At 38.8% G+C, this 14,740-nt stretch overlaps 1 long non-coding RNA gene across 1 annotated transcript in view; it reads left to right on the plus strand.

Annotated features, from left to right (window-relative positions):
* The first annotated feature begins 386 nt into the window (after positions 1-386).
* The window catches only part of LOC108542826 (uncharacterized), a 63,442-nt gene continuing 49,088 nt past the window's right edge, over positions 387-14,740 (plus strand). Inside the window, exons 1-2 of the long non-coding RNA XR_001889381.1 lie at positions 387-438; positions 753-955. This is a non-coding gene — a long non-coding RNA (uncharacterized LOC108542826). The remainder of the gene's footprint in view (positions 439-752; positions 956-14,740) is intronic.

Raw genomic sequence — 14,740 nt, forward strand, 5'->3', positions numbered from 1 at the left:
TACTTAATTTCTTGCCTAAATGACCTAGCTAGAACCTCCAGTACAATGTTGAATGAAGTGGCCTAAGTGGACATCCTGTCTTGTTTCAGATCAATATTTCGGCATTAAATATGATGTTTGTGGATGGTTTTTATGGATGCCTTTTTGTTAAAATGAGGAGTGTTTGAGGCCATTTTAATAAACTTTTGAAAAAGCTGTTAGACACAGAGCTTACTCACCTCTGAGTGAGTGCTATCTTTTCACCCTGGCAGAAGATTGGAAGTTTGTCTTCTGAAGAGAGCAAAAGAGAAAGTCTCTGGTCTGGAACACCAGTCACAGTCGACGGCAGGAACATCATAAGTAGAGGATTGTCTACTGAATGTGGAGATCTCCAGCCTTCTTTCCCACCTAGCCCTCAGAATGTGGGCTTCCAGGATTATATCTTCCAGCTGGGACATTGTAAGAGCCTTTTCTAGAAATTTTGACTAGTCCAAAATAGAAGACATTAAGATGCTGAGATCCAGGTTTATTCTCCCCAAACCCCAGCCACATTATTTACTTGAAGCCCCATGGAATTCATAGTGACTGAGCTTCTCAAGATAATGCTGGATATTAGAATACAATGGAACAAAGCTTTACAAAATTCTGGGGGAAAATATTTCTAACTTGGAAGTCTAAACTCAGTCAAATTATCAAGCAGGTATAAGAATAGAATAAAAACTCTGTAACAGGTAAGGTCTAAAATATATTGTCTTTTGTGCACGCTTTCTCAGGAAGCTACTGGAAGATGTGTTTAATGAAAATGAGGGAGTAAATCAAGAGAGAGGTAATACATGAAGGGAATCCCAGAACGATGCTGAAAGGATAACTGAAGACAACAGCAACAGGCCCAGAGAGCAGCCAGCTCAGACTGCAGCTGGCCGGAAGGCTGGGGACTGGCTTTTTTAAGAAGATGAGCATGAAAATATATAGAAAGGTAATAGGTGGGGTCAGAGTTTGGGAACAAATCAGTCACAACTAAACAGGGAAACTAAGAAAAAGAAGCAGCAAAGCAGTTGTTTTTTTCATGAGAAACAAATTGTTATGCAGGAAAGGAAAAGGCATATTACTTTAGATTACTCAGCCTCTCAGTAGTACTTTCATCATTATGAAGTTAACGCCAAATACTGGTATAATCAAAAGTACAGAGTTCTGTAGTGGGCAGCTGGGAAATGGGCATGTGTGTGGTTAGGAAAAGAGGCAATCGTGTGAAAGAGCTAAATCTTCATCTCCAAGTATGGAAAACCCATAATAATGATAAAGAGGAAACCTCAAAAACTTCGAAGGGAGGGAAATATCAAAATACTCAATTCAGTATTTTGCAGTGGTGGCGTGGGGGTGAGAATGGTGGGTGGGAGTTGGGGTAGCAGGTTAACGGGCTATTTTTTCTAACACACACACACACACACACGCACCCCAAAAACAAACTCATAGAACTATTCGACTCTTTATTTTGTTTAACTTTTATTTTAGGTTCAGGGGTACATGTGCAGGTTGTTATATAGGTAAACTTGTATCCTGAGGGTTTGTTATACAGATTATTTTGTCAGTCAGGTACCAAGCCTAGTACCTAATAGTTAGTTTTTCTGTTCCTCTCCCTCTTCCCATTTGTCACTCTCCAGTAGGCACTGGTATCTCTTGTTCTCCTCTTTGTGTCCAGGTCGGTTCTCATCATTTAGCTCCCACTTATAAATGAGAACATGTGGTATTTGGTTTTCTGTTCCTTAGTTTGCTAAGTATGATGGCCTCTTCTCCACAACCTTACCAGAATCTGTTATTTTTTGACTTTTTAATAATAGCCATTATGACTGATGTGAGATGGTATCTCATTGTGGTTTAAATTTACATTTTTTTCCCCAGAATGTTCATGTTCTTTGCCTACTTTATTTTTATTTTTTATTTTTAAATTTTTTTAAAAATGGAGTCTTGCTTGCGCTGTCGCCCAGGCTGTAGTCCAGTGGCGCGATCTCGGCTCACTGCAAGCTCCGCCTCCCGGGTTCACATCATTCTCCTGCCTCAGCCTCCAGAGTAGCTGGGACTGCAGGCGCCCGCCACCACACCCAGCTAATTTTTTGTGTTTTTAGTAGAGACGGGGTTTTCACGGTGTTAGCCAGGATGGTCTCGATCTCTTGACCTCGTGATCCACCTGCCTCAGCCTCCCAAAGTGCTGGGATTACAGGTGTGAGCCACTGCGCCCGGCTCTTTGCTGACTTTTTAATGGTGTTTTTTTCTTGTTAATTTAAGTTCCTTATAGATATTGAATATTAGACTTTTGTCAGATGCATAGTTTGCAAATATTTTCTCCCATTCTGTGAGTTGTCTCTTTACTCTGTTGATAGTTTCTTTTGCTGTGCAGAAGCTCTTAAGTTTAATTAGATCTCATTTGTCAATTTTTGCTTTTGTTATGATTGCTTTTGGCATTTTTGTTATGAAATCTTTGCCTGTTCCTATGTCCAGAATGGTATTGCTTAGATTGTCTTCCAGGTTTTTTATAGTTTTGGGTTTTACATTTAAGTCTTTAATCCATCTCAAGTTGATTTTTGTATATAATATAAGGAAGGGGTCCAGTTTCTATTTTCTGCATATGGTTAGCCAGTTATCCCAACACCATTTATTGAATAGGCAGTCGTTTACCTATTGCTTGTTTTTTGTCAGCTTTGTTGAATATCAGATGGTTGTAGGTGTGTAGCATTATTTCTGGATTCTCTGTTCTCTTCCATTGGTCTGTGTATCTGTTTATGTACCAGTACATACCATCCTGTTTTGGTGACTGAAGTCCTGTAAATGTAGTTTGAAACTGGGTCTTTGTGCTTTTTGCTTAGGATTGCCTTGGCTATTTTGGCTCTTTTTTGGTTTCATATAAATTTTTAAATAGTTTTTTTTTCTAGTTCTGTGAAGAACGTCATTGGCAGTTCGATAGGAATAGCATTGAATCTGTAAATTGCTTTAGGTGGTATAGCCGTTTTAATGATTGATTCTTCCTGTTCATGAGCATGGAATGTTTTTCCATTTGTGTCATCTCTGATTTCTTTTAGCAGTGTTTTGTCATTTTCACTGTAGCAATCTTTCACCTCCCAAGTTAGCTGTATTCCTAGGTATTTTATTCTTTTTGTGGCAATTGTGAATGGGATTGGGTTTCTGATTGGCTTTTAGTTTGGCTGTTGTTGGTATATAAGAAAATAGTGATTCTTCTACATTGATTTTGTATCCTGAAACTTTGCTGAAGTTGTTGATCAGCTAAAGGAGCTTTGGGGCAGAGAATATGAGATTTTCTAGATATAAAATCATGTTATCTGCAAACTGGGATTGTTTGGCTTTCTCTTCTCCATTTGGATGCCCTTTATTTCTTTTGCCTGATTGCTCTGACCAGGACCTCCAATACTGTGTTGAATCAAAGTTGTGAGAGAGGGCATTCTTGTCTTATGCCAGTTCACAGGGGGAATTCTTCCAGCTTTTGCCCGTTCAGTATGATGATATCTGTGGCTTTGTCATAGATGGTTCTTATTATTTTGAGGTATATTCCTTCAATACCTAGTTTATTTAGAGCTTTTAACATAAAGGAATATTAATTTTATTGAAAGCCTTTTCTGAATCTATTGAGATAGTCATGTGATTTTTGTCTTTAATTCTGTTTATGTAATGAGGCACATTTGTTGATTTGCATATGTTGAACCAACCTTGCATCTCAGGGATAAAGCCTACCTGATCATGGTGGATTCGCTTTTTGATGTGCTGCTAGATTCAGTTTGTTGAGGATTTTTACATCAATGTTCATAAAGGATATTGGCCTGAAATTTAATTTTTTGTGTGTGTTTCTTCCAGATTTTCTTTTTTCTTTTTATTATTATTATTGTTATTTAATATAAAGACAGTGTCTTCTCTCCCTATGTTGTCCAGGCTGGTCTCAAACCCCTGCCTCAGCCTCCCAAAGTGCTAGGACTACAGGTGTGAGGCACCGCACCTGGCCACTGCCAGTTTTCATATCAGGATGATGCTGGCCTCACATAATGAGTTGGGGAGGAGTCCCTCTTTCTCTATTTTTTGGAATAGTTTCAGTAGGAATGGTAACAGCTCTTTGCACATCTGGTAGAATTCAGCTGTGAATCTGGTGCTGGGATTATTTTGGTTGATAGGCTATTTATTACCGATTCAACTTTGGAGCTCATTATTGTTCTGTTCAGGGGATCAATTTCTTCCTGTTTCAGTGTTGAGAGAGCATATGTGCCCAGGAATTTATCCAACCTTTTTTCGGTTTTCTAGTTTTGTATAAATAGAGGTGTTCATAGTAGTCTCTGCTTAGTTGTATTTCTGTAGGGCAGTGGTAACATCCCCTTTGTCATTTTTCACTGTGTTTATTTAGATTTTCTTCTTTGTCTAGCTAGTAGCCTATCTATATTACAATTGTTTTTTCAAAGAACCAATTCCTGGATTTATTGATCTTTTGAATGGTTTTTTATGTCTCAGTCTCCTTCAGTTAAAGTCTAATTTTGGTTATTGTTTGTCTTCTGCTAGCTTTGGGATTGGTTTGCTCCTGGTTCTCTAATGCTTTTAGTTGAGATGTTAGGTTGTTAATTTGAGATCTTTCTAACTTTTTGATGTGAGCATTTAGTGCTATAAATTTCTCTCTTAACACTACCTTAGCTGTGTCCCAGAGATTCTGGTATATTGTATCTGTGTTTTCATTAGTTGAAAGAACTTCTTGATTTCTGCCTTAATTTACTTATCTATGCAAAAGTCATTAAGGAGCAGATTTTTTATTTTCATGTACTTGCAATTGCATGGTTTTGAGCAATTTTTTTTTTTTTTAGTCTTGATTTCTATTTTTATTGCATTGTGGTCTGAGAATGTGTTTGATATGATTTTGATTTATTTCCATTTGCTGAGGATTGTTTTATGTCCAATTGTGTGGTTGATTTTAGAGTATGTGCCATGTAGTGATGAGAAGAATGTTCTGTTGTTTTGGGTAGAGAATTCTGCAGAGGTCTATCAGGTCCATTTGGTAAAATGTTGATTTCAGGTCCTGAATATCTTTGTTAATTTTCTGCCTCAATGATCTGTCTAATACTGTTTGTAGAGTGTTGAAGTCTTCCACTATTATTGTGTGGGAGTCTAAGTTTCTTTGTAAGTCTCCATGAACTTGCTTTTTGAATCTGGGTACTCCTGTGCTGGGTGAATATTTATTTATTTATTTTATTTTTATTTCAATAGTTTTAGGAGGTACAGGTGGTTTTTGGTTACATGGATAAGTTTTTTACTGTAGATTTCTGGGATTTTGGTACACTCATCCACTGAGCAGTGTACGCTGTACCCAATGTGTAGTCTTTTATCTTTCACCTCCTCCCACCCTTCCCCGAGTCCCCAAAGTCTGTTATAACATTCTTATGTCTTTGCATCCTCCTACCGTAGCTCCCACTTATAAGTGAGAACATAACAATATTTGGTTTTCCATTTCTTATTTATATCACTTGGATGGGCTCAAGACCATTATTCTAACTTGCTGTAAAACACATTATTTTGTTCATTTTTTATGGTTGAGTAGTATTACATGATTGATGGGCACTTAGGTTGCTTCCATATCTTTGCAATTGCAAGTTGTGTTGCTATAAACATAAACGTGCCTGTGTCTTTTTCATATAATAACTTCTTTTCCTTTGGGTAGATATTGAGTAGTGGGATTGCTGGATTGAATAGTAGTTCTACTTTTAGTTCTTTAAGGGATCTCCATACTGTTTTCCATAGTGATTGTACTATTACATTCCCACCAGCAGTATAAAAGTGTACTTTTTTCCCACGTCCAGGCCAACATCTATTTTTTTGACTTTTTAATTATGGCCATTCTTGCAGAAGTAAGATAGTATCTCATTGTGGTTTTAATTTGCATTTCCCTGATAATTAGCAATGCTGAGCATTTCCTTATATGTTTGTTGCTTGTTTATCTTCATTTGAGAATTGTCTATTTATATGCTTTGCCCATTTTTTGATTGGATTATTTTTTTTTTTCTTGCTGATTTGTTTGAGTTCTTTGTGGATTCTGGATGTTAGCCTTTTATAAGATGCATAGTTTGCAAATATTTTCTCTTACTTTGTGAGTTTTCTGTTTAGTCTGCTGATTATTTCTTTTGCTGTGTAGAAGCTTTTGAGTTGAATTAGAGTCCATTTATTTATTTTTGTTTTTGTTGCATTTGCTTTTGGGGTTTTAGTCATGAATTCTTTGCTTAAACCGTGTCTAGTAGAGTTTTCTGATGTTTATCTTCTAGAATTTTATGGCTTCTGGTCTTAGACTTAAGTCTTTGATTAATCTTGAGTTGATTTTTGTATAAGGTAGAGATGAGGATTCGGTTTCTTTCTTCTACATGTGGCTTGCCAGTTTTCCCAGTGCCATTTAGTGAATAAGGGTGTCCTTTCCCCAATGTATGTTTTTGTTTGCTTTGTTGAAGATTGGTTGGTTATAAGTATTTGACTTTATTTCTGGATTCCCTGTTCTGTTCTATTGGTCTACATGCCTATTTTTATACTAGTACCATGCTGTTTTGGAAACTATAGCCTTGTAGTATAAAGTTGGGTAAGTGATGGCTTCAGATTTGTTCTTTTTGCTTAGTATTTGCTTTGGCTATGGGTGCATATATGTTTAGGATAGTTAGGCCATCTTGTTGAGTTGAAGACATTACCATTATGTAATGCCTTTCTTTGTCTTTTTTGATCTTTGTTGATTTGAAGTCTGTTTTGTCTGAAAGTAGGATTGAAATCCCTGCTTTTATGCTGATTTCTATTTGCTTGGTAGAATTTCCTCCATCCCTTTATTTTGAGCTTGTGACTGTCATTGTGTGTGAGGTGGATCTCTTGAAGACCATTGGGTCTTGCTATTTTATCCAGCTTGCCACTCTGTGCCTTTTAAATGGGGCATTTAGCCTGTTTACATTGAAGATTAGTATTTATATGTGTAGATTTGACCCCATCATTGTGTGGTTAGCTAGTTATTATGCGAATTTGTTTGTGTGGTTGCTTTATAGTGTCACTGGTCTGTGTAACTAAGTGTGTTTGTGTATTGGCTGATAATGTATTTTTCCTTTCCATATTTGGTGCTCTTTTCAGGATCTCTTGTAAGGCAGGTCTGGTCATAACAAACTCCCTCAGCATTTGCTTATCTGAGAAAAATCTTATTTCTCCCTCTCTGAGGAGCTTAGGTTGGCTGGATATAAAATTCTGGGTTGAAGATTTTTTTCTTAAAGAACGTTGAATATAGGCCTTCAGTCTCTTCTGGCTTGTAGGATTTCTGCAGAGAGGTCTGCTGTTAGCCTGATAGGGTTCCCTTTGTAGGTGACCTGTCCTTTCTCTCCAGCTGCCTTTAACATTCTTCCATTTCAACCTTGGAAAATCAATGCTTATGTGTCTTGCCAATAATGTTCTTTTGTAGAATCTTGCAGGTATTCTCTGTATTTCTGCATTTGATTGTTGGTCTCTCTAGTTAGATTAGGGAAGTTTTTGTGGATGATATTCTGAAAGATATCTTTAGTGTTGTTTGCTTTCTCCCTGTCTCCTTCAGGGATGACAATGATTCATAGATTTGGCATTTTTATATAATCCCATATTTCTCAGAGGTTTCATTTCTTTTTATTCTTTTTTCTTTATTTTTGTCTGATTGTCTTATTTCAGTAAACCAGTCTTCAAATTATGAGATTCCTTCCTCAGCTCAGTCTGTTCTGCTGTTAATACTTGAGATTGCATTGAGAAATTCTTGTAGTGTGTTTTTCAGCTCTATCAGTTCAGTTAGGTTCTGTTTTTGAGACCAAGTCTCCTTCTCTTGCCCAGGTTGGAGTGCAGTGGCATGATCTCAGCTCACTACAACCTCTGCCTCCAGGTTCAAGTGATTCTCCTACCTCAGCCTCTTGAGTAGCTGGGATTACAGGCATGTGCCACCATGCCTGGCTTTTTTTTTTTTTTTTTTTTTTTTTTTTTTTTTTTTTAGAACTCGTGACATCAGGTGATCCTCCCTCTTGGTCTCCCAAGGTGCTGGGATTATAGGTGTGAGCCACCATGCCTGGCCAGGCTCTTTCTTATAGTGGCTATTTTGTCTGTCAGCACCTGTATTATTTTATTGTGACTCTTGGTTTCCTTGAATGGATTTTGGCATTCTCCTGAATCTCAATGATATTCATTTCTATCTATATTTTGAATTCTACTTCTGTCATTTCATCCTTCTCAGCCTAGTTAAGAACACTTGTTGGAGAACTAGTGCAATCATTTGGAGGACACAAGACACTTTGGCTATTTGAGTTGCCAGAGTTCTTGCTTTGGTTCTTCCTTGTCTCTGCATGTGGGTGTTTCTTTCACTGCTGGACTGCCTGTGATTGAAGTCATCAGGCTGGGGCAGAGTGCTTGTGCTAGAGTTCCAGGTCAGGTGGCCCTGCCCAGTGAAGAGAAGTGAGGACCAGAACATGCATGGAGAACAGTCCAGCCACATTTCTGTAAGATGGGTGCTTTGGGCTGGGGGTCCAGATCAGCCCCTAGTCCCATGGACTCTCCAGAGCCTGGGGACAGCAAGGGCAAGGGCTGTGAGACAGCAAAGATGATAATCCATCCTTCCCACTGGGACCTCTGTCCCAGTGAGTTGTGGAGCTGCTAATGACTGGATAGTCCCAGTGGGAGTAGCAGGTTGGGAGGACCTGCTCAGTGAGAAGATACGGGACTGGGGACTCACATAAGAAACATTCAGGCCACTTTTCCTTACGGCTGCTGCAGTATGCTGGGGGTCCACTCCAGTCCCTAGTCACTTTGGGTTTTCCAGCAAATGAATATATCAACAGTGAACATGGCCAAGGCAGCAATATGGGAGCTGTGGCTCAAACACATTGGTAGGGGTGGCTGGGGACCCCTGTTGGAGGTCCCATTTAGTGAGGAGAAATGGGATTGGGGACCTGTGCAAAACAGCAGTCTGGCTGCTTTTTTTTGTACAGCAGCTGTGCCGTGTTGGGGGTTCACTCCAGCCCCCAGTCATCTTTGACTCTCCAAAGCCTGAAGGTGACAATGGCTAAGGCTGCAAAACAACAAAGATGACAGCCTTTCCCTCCCTCTGGGAGCTACCAGGGAGGTTTTACAAGTTTGCTCACTTGAAAACACCAGCAGCGTTGGTTGTAGACCTCAGTTGGGAGATTTCAGCCAGTGAAGAGAAGCGGGACCAGCATGAAAAAGCAGTCTGGCTGCTGCTTCACAGAGCTACTGTGCTGTGCTGGGGGACCACTCCAGTCCCTTGTTGCCTTGGATTCTTCAGAGTGCTAAGGCTGTGAAAAAGCAAAGATGATGATTTGCTTTGCCCTCTGGGAGTTTTGTCTCAGGGAGGTGTAATACTGCTACCCATGGTTGGCTGGAGTTCCTGGCCAGTGGGTCTCATCCTCTGAAGTACTAGGGAAGCAGGGCTTGCAGACTGTCCCTGTTTAGCCTCCTGGATTCAGCGCCTTTCCTAAGGGTTTGTACAGGGGAATAACTTCCTGCTCAGCTGGAGCTGCAGCTGCTCTTATCGGGAAGTCCAGGTATCTAAAGTTCTTGGGTCGCTGTGTGTGCCCAAGTGGCAGCTCTGCTAAGACCCCACAGAGCTGTGTGTCAGACTGAAGGCCCTCATGGAGTGGGTTCACAAGGGGATCTCCTGACTCAAGGGTTGCAGTGATCCATGAGAGAAGTGTCTGTCCCTGGGGTCACTCACTCACTCATTGCTTCCCTGGGCAGGGGATGCTTACCTGGCTCTTTGTTGCTCTTTGTGGTCACCCTGCCTTCCTTTTCTCCATTCTCTGTGGGTTGAGTTGTTTTCTTGATGAGCCCCAATGAGTGTACTTGGGTGTTTCACCATTGAAGGTGCCGTTTTTTATTTTTTATACTTTAAGTTCTGGGGTACATGTGCAGAACGTGAAGTTTTGTTACATAGTTATACACGTGCCATTGTGGTTTGCTACACCCATCAACCCATCACCTACATTAGGTATTTCTCCTAATACTATGCCTCCCCTAGCCCCTTACCCCCTCAGTAGGCCCTGGTGTATGATGTTCCCTGCCAGGTGTCCGTGTGTTCTCATTATTCAACTCCCACTTATGACTGAGAACATGTGGTGTTTGGTCTTCTGTTCTTGTGTTAGTTTGCTATGAGAATGATGGTTTCCAGATTCATCCATGTATCTGCAAAGGAAATGAACTTATCCTCTTCTTATGGCTGCATAGTATTCCATGGTGTCTATGTGCCACATTTTCTTTATCCAGTTTATTATTGATGGACATTTGAGTTGGTTCCAAGTCTTTGCTATTGTGAATAGTGCTGCAGTAAACATACGTGTGCTTGTGTCTTTATAGTAGCATGATTTATAATCCTTTGGGTAAATACCCAGTAATAGGATTGCTGGGTCAAATGGTATTTCTAGTTCTAGATCCCTGAGGAATCACCACACTGTTTTCCACAATGGTTGAACTAATTTACACTCCCACCAACAGTGTAAAGGTGTTGCTATTTCTCCACAACCTCTCCAGCATCTGTTGTTTCCTGACTTTTTAATGGTTGGTGTTCTAACTGGCATGAGATGGTATCTCATTGTGGTTTTGATTTGGATTTCTCTAATGAACAGTGATGATGAGCTGTTTTTCGTATGTTTGTTGGTTGCATAAATGTCTTCTTTGGAGAAGTGTCTGTTCCTATCCTTTGCCCATGTTTTGATGGGGTTGTTTGTTTTTTTTCTTGTAAATTTGTTTAAGTTTTTTTGTAGATTCTGGATATAAGCCCTTTGTCAGATAGATAGAGTCCAAATTTTTTCTCCCATTCTCTAGCCTGTTCACTCTGATGACAGTTTCTTTTGCTGTGCAGAAGCTTTTTAGTTTAGTTTAATTAGATCTCATTTGTCAATTTTGGCTTTTGTTGCCATTGCTTTTAGTGTTTTAGACATGAAGTCTTTGCCCATGCCTGTGTCCTGAATGGAATTGCCTAGGTTTTCTTCTATTATTTTTATGGTTTTAGGTCTTATGTTTGAGTCTTTAATCCATCTTGAGTTAATTTTTGTATAAGGTGTAAGGAAAGGGTCCAGTTTTAGTTTTCTGCATATGGCTAGCCAGTTTTCCCAACACCATTTATTAAATAGGAAGTCCTTTCCCCATTGCGTGTTTGTGTCAGGTGTGTCAAAGATCAGATAGTTTTAGGTGTGTGGTGTTATTTCTAAGGCCTCTGTCTGTTCCATTGGTCTATATATTTGTTGTGGTACAAATATCATGCTGTTTTGGTTACTATAGGCTTGTAGTAGACTTTGAAGTCAGGTAGCGTGATGCCTCCAGCTTTGTTCTTTTTGCTTAGGATTGTTTTGGCTATGTGGGCTCTTTTCTGGTTCCATATAAAGTTTAAAGTAGTATTTTCCAATTCTGCTAAGAAAGTCAATGGTAGCTTGTTGGGGATAGCATTGAATCTATAAATTACTTTGGGCAGTATGGCCATTTTCATGATATTGATTCTTCCTATCCATGAGCATGGAATGTTTTCCATTTGTTTGTGTCCTCTCTTATTTCGTTGAGCAGTGGTTTGTAGTTCTCCTTGAAGAGGTCCTTCACATCCCTTGTAAGTTGTATTCCTAGGTATTTTATTCTCTTTGTAGCAGTTGTGAATGGGAGTTCGCTCATGATTTGGCTCTCTGTTTTTCTGTTATTGGTGTATAGAAATGTTTATGATTTTTGCACGTTGATTTTCTATTCTGAGACTTTGCCGAAGTTGCTTATCAGCTTAAGGAGATTTTGGGCTGAGATGATGGGGTTTTCTAAATATACATTCATGTCATCTGCACACAGAGATAATTTGACTTCCTCTTTTCCTAATTGAATACCCTTTATTTCTTTTTCTTGCCTGATTGCTCTGGCTAGAACTTCCAGTACTATGTTGAATAGGAGTGGTGAGTGAGGGCATCCTTGTCTTGTATCAGTTTTTAAAGGGAATGCTTCCAGTTTTTTCCCCTTCAGTATGATATTGGTTGTGGGTTTGTCATAAATAGCTCTTATTATTTTGATATATGTTCCACTGACACCTAGTTTATTGAGAGTTTTTAGCGTGAAGCGGTGTTGAATTTTATCAGAGGACTTTTCTGCATCCATCAAGATAATCATGTGGTTTTTGTCATTAGTACTGTTTATGTGATGGATTACATTTATTGATTCGCATATGTTGAACCAGCCTTGCATCCTGGCATGAAGCTGACTTGATTGTGGTGGATAAGCTTTTTGATGTGCTGCTGGATTTGGTTTGCCAGTATTTTATTGATGAATTTTGCATCGATGTTCATCTATTGGCCAGAATTTTTTTGTTGTTGTAGTGTCTGTGTCAGGTTTGGGTATCAGGATGATACTGGCCTCATAAAATGAGTTAGGGAGGATTCCTTCTTTTCTATTGTTTGAAATAGTTCCAGAAGGAATGGGGCCAGCTCCTCTTTGTACCTCTGGTAGAATTCGGCTGTGAATCTGTCTGGTCCTAGACTTTTTTGGTTGGTAGGTTATTAATTACTGCCTGAATTTCAAAACTTGTTATTGGTCTATTTAGGGATTTGGCTTTTTCCTGGTTTAGACTTAGTAAGATGTATGTGTCCAGAAATGTATCTATTTCTGATAGATTTTCTAGTTTATTTGCTTAGAAGATTTTATAGTACTCTCTGGTTGTAGTTTGTATTTCTGTGGGATCAGTGGTGATACCTCCTTTATCATTTTTTATTGCATCTATTTGATTTTTCTCTCTTTTCTTCTTTATTAATGAAGCTAGTGGTCTATGTATTTTGTTGATCTGTTAAAAAAGCCAGCTCCTGGATTCATTGATTTTTTGAAGGGTTTTTTGTGTCTCTATCTCTTTCAGTTCTGCTCTGATCTTAGTTATTTATTTTCTTCTCCTAGCTTTTCAATTTGTTTGCTCTTACTTTTCTAGTTCTTTTAATTGTGATGTTAGGGTGTCAGTTTTAGATCTTTCCTGCCTTCTCTTGTGGGCATTTAGTGCTATAAACTTCCCTCTACACACTGCTTTAAATGTGTCCCAGAGATTCTGGTATCTTGTGTCTTTGTTCTCATTGGTTTCAAAGAACATCTTTATTTCTGCCTTCATTTCATTATTTACTCACTAATCATTCAGGAGCAGGTTGTTCAGTTTCCATGTAGTTGTGCAGTTTTGAGTGAGTTTCTTAATCTTGAGTTCTAATTTGATTTCACTGTGGTCTGAGAGACTCTTTGTTATGATTTCCTTTCTTTTGCATTTGCTGAGGAGTGTTTTACTTCCAATTCTGTGGTCCTGAATATCCTTGTTAATTTTTCTGTCTCATTGATCTGTCTAATATTGACAGTGAGGTGTTAAAGTCTCCCATTATTATTGTGTGGGAGCCTAAGTCTCTTTGTAGGTCTCTAAGAACTTGCTTTATGGATCTGGGTGCTCCTGTATTGGTTGTATATATATTTAGGATAGTTAGCTCTTCTTGTTGCATTGATCCCTTTACCAATGGCCTTCTTTGTCTCTTTTGATCTTTCTTGGTTTAAAGTCTGTTTTAGCAGAGATTAGGATTGCAACTCCTGCTTTTTTTTTTTTTTTGCTTTCCATTTGCTTGGTAAATATTCCTCCATCCCTTTATTTTGAGCCTGTATGTGTCTTCACACATGAGATAGGTCTTCTGAATACAGCACACTGATGGGTCTTGACTCTTTATCCAATTTGCCAGTCTGTATCTTTTAATTGAGGCATTTAGGCCATTTACATTTAAGGTTAATATTGTTATGTGTGAATTCGATCCTGTCATCATGATGCTAGCATTTGCCCATTAGTTGATGCAATTTCTTCATGGTATCGATGGTCTTTACAATTTGGTTTGTTTTAGCAGTGGCTGGTACTGGTTGTTCCTTTCCATGTTTAGTGTCTCCTTCAGGAGCTCTTGTAAGGCAGGCCTGGTGGTGACAAAAACTCTCAGCATTTGCTTGTCTGTAAAAGATTTTATTTCTCCTTCACTTATGAAGCTTAGTTTGGCTAGACATGAAATTCTGGGTTGAAAATTCTTTTCTTTAAGAATGTTCAATATTGGTCCCCATTCTCTTTTGGCATGTAGGGTTTCTGCCATGAGATCCACTGTTAGTCTGATGGACTTCCCTTTGTGGGTAACCCGACCTTTCTCTCTGGCTGCGCTTAACATTTTTTCCTTCATTTCAACCTTGGTGAATCTGATGATTATGTGTCTTGGGGTTGCTCTTCTTGAAGAATATCTTTGTGGTGTTCTCTGTATTTCCTGAATTTGAAGGGTTTTTTTGCTAGGTTGGGGAAGTTCTTCTAGATAATCTCCTGAAGAGTGTTTTCCAACTTGGTTCCATTCTCCCCATCACTTTCAGGTACATCAGTCAAACATAGATTTGTTTTTTTCACATAGTCCCATATTTCTTGGAAGTTTTGTTCATTTCTTTTTATTCTTGTTTCTCTAATCTTGTCTTCTCACTTTATTTCATTGAGTTGATCTTCAGTCTCTGATATTCTTTCTTCCGCTTGATTGATTTGTCGATTGATACTTGTGTATGCTTCACGAAGTTCTCGTGCTGTGTTTTTCAGCTCCATTAGGTCATTTATTTTATTCTCTAAACTTATTATTCTAGTTAGCAATTCATCTAACTTTTTTTTAAAAGTTCTTAGCTTCCTTGCATTGGGTTAGAACATGCTCCTTTAGCTTGGAGGAGTTTGTTATTACCCACCTTCTGAAGC

This window comes from Rhinopithecus bieti, unplaced genomic scaffold, assembly GCF_001698545.2.
Source record: "Rhinopithecus bieti isolate Rb0 unplaced genomic scaffold, ASM169854v2 scaffold_23283, whole genome shotgun sequence".
In the NCBI taxonomy this organism is placed as follows: Eukaryota; Metazoa; Chordata; class Mammalia; order Primates; family Cercopithecidae; genus Rhinopithecus; species Rhinopithecus bieti.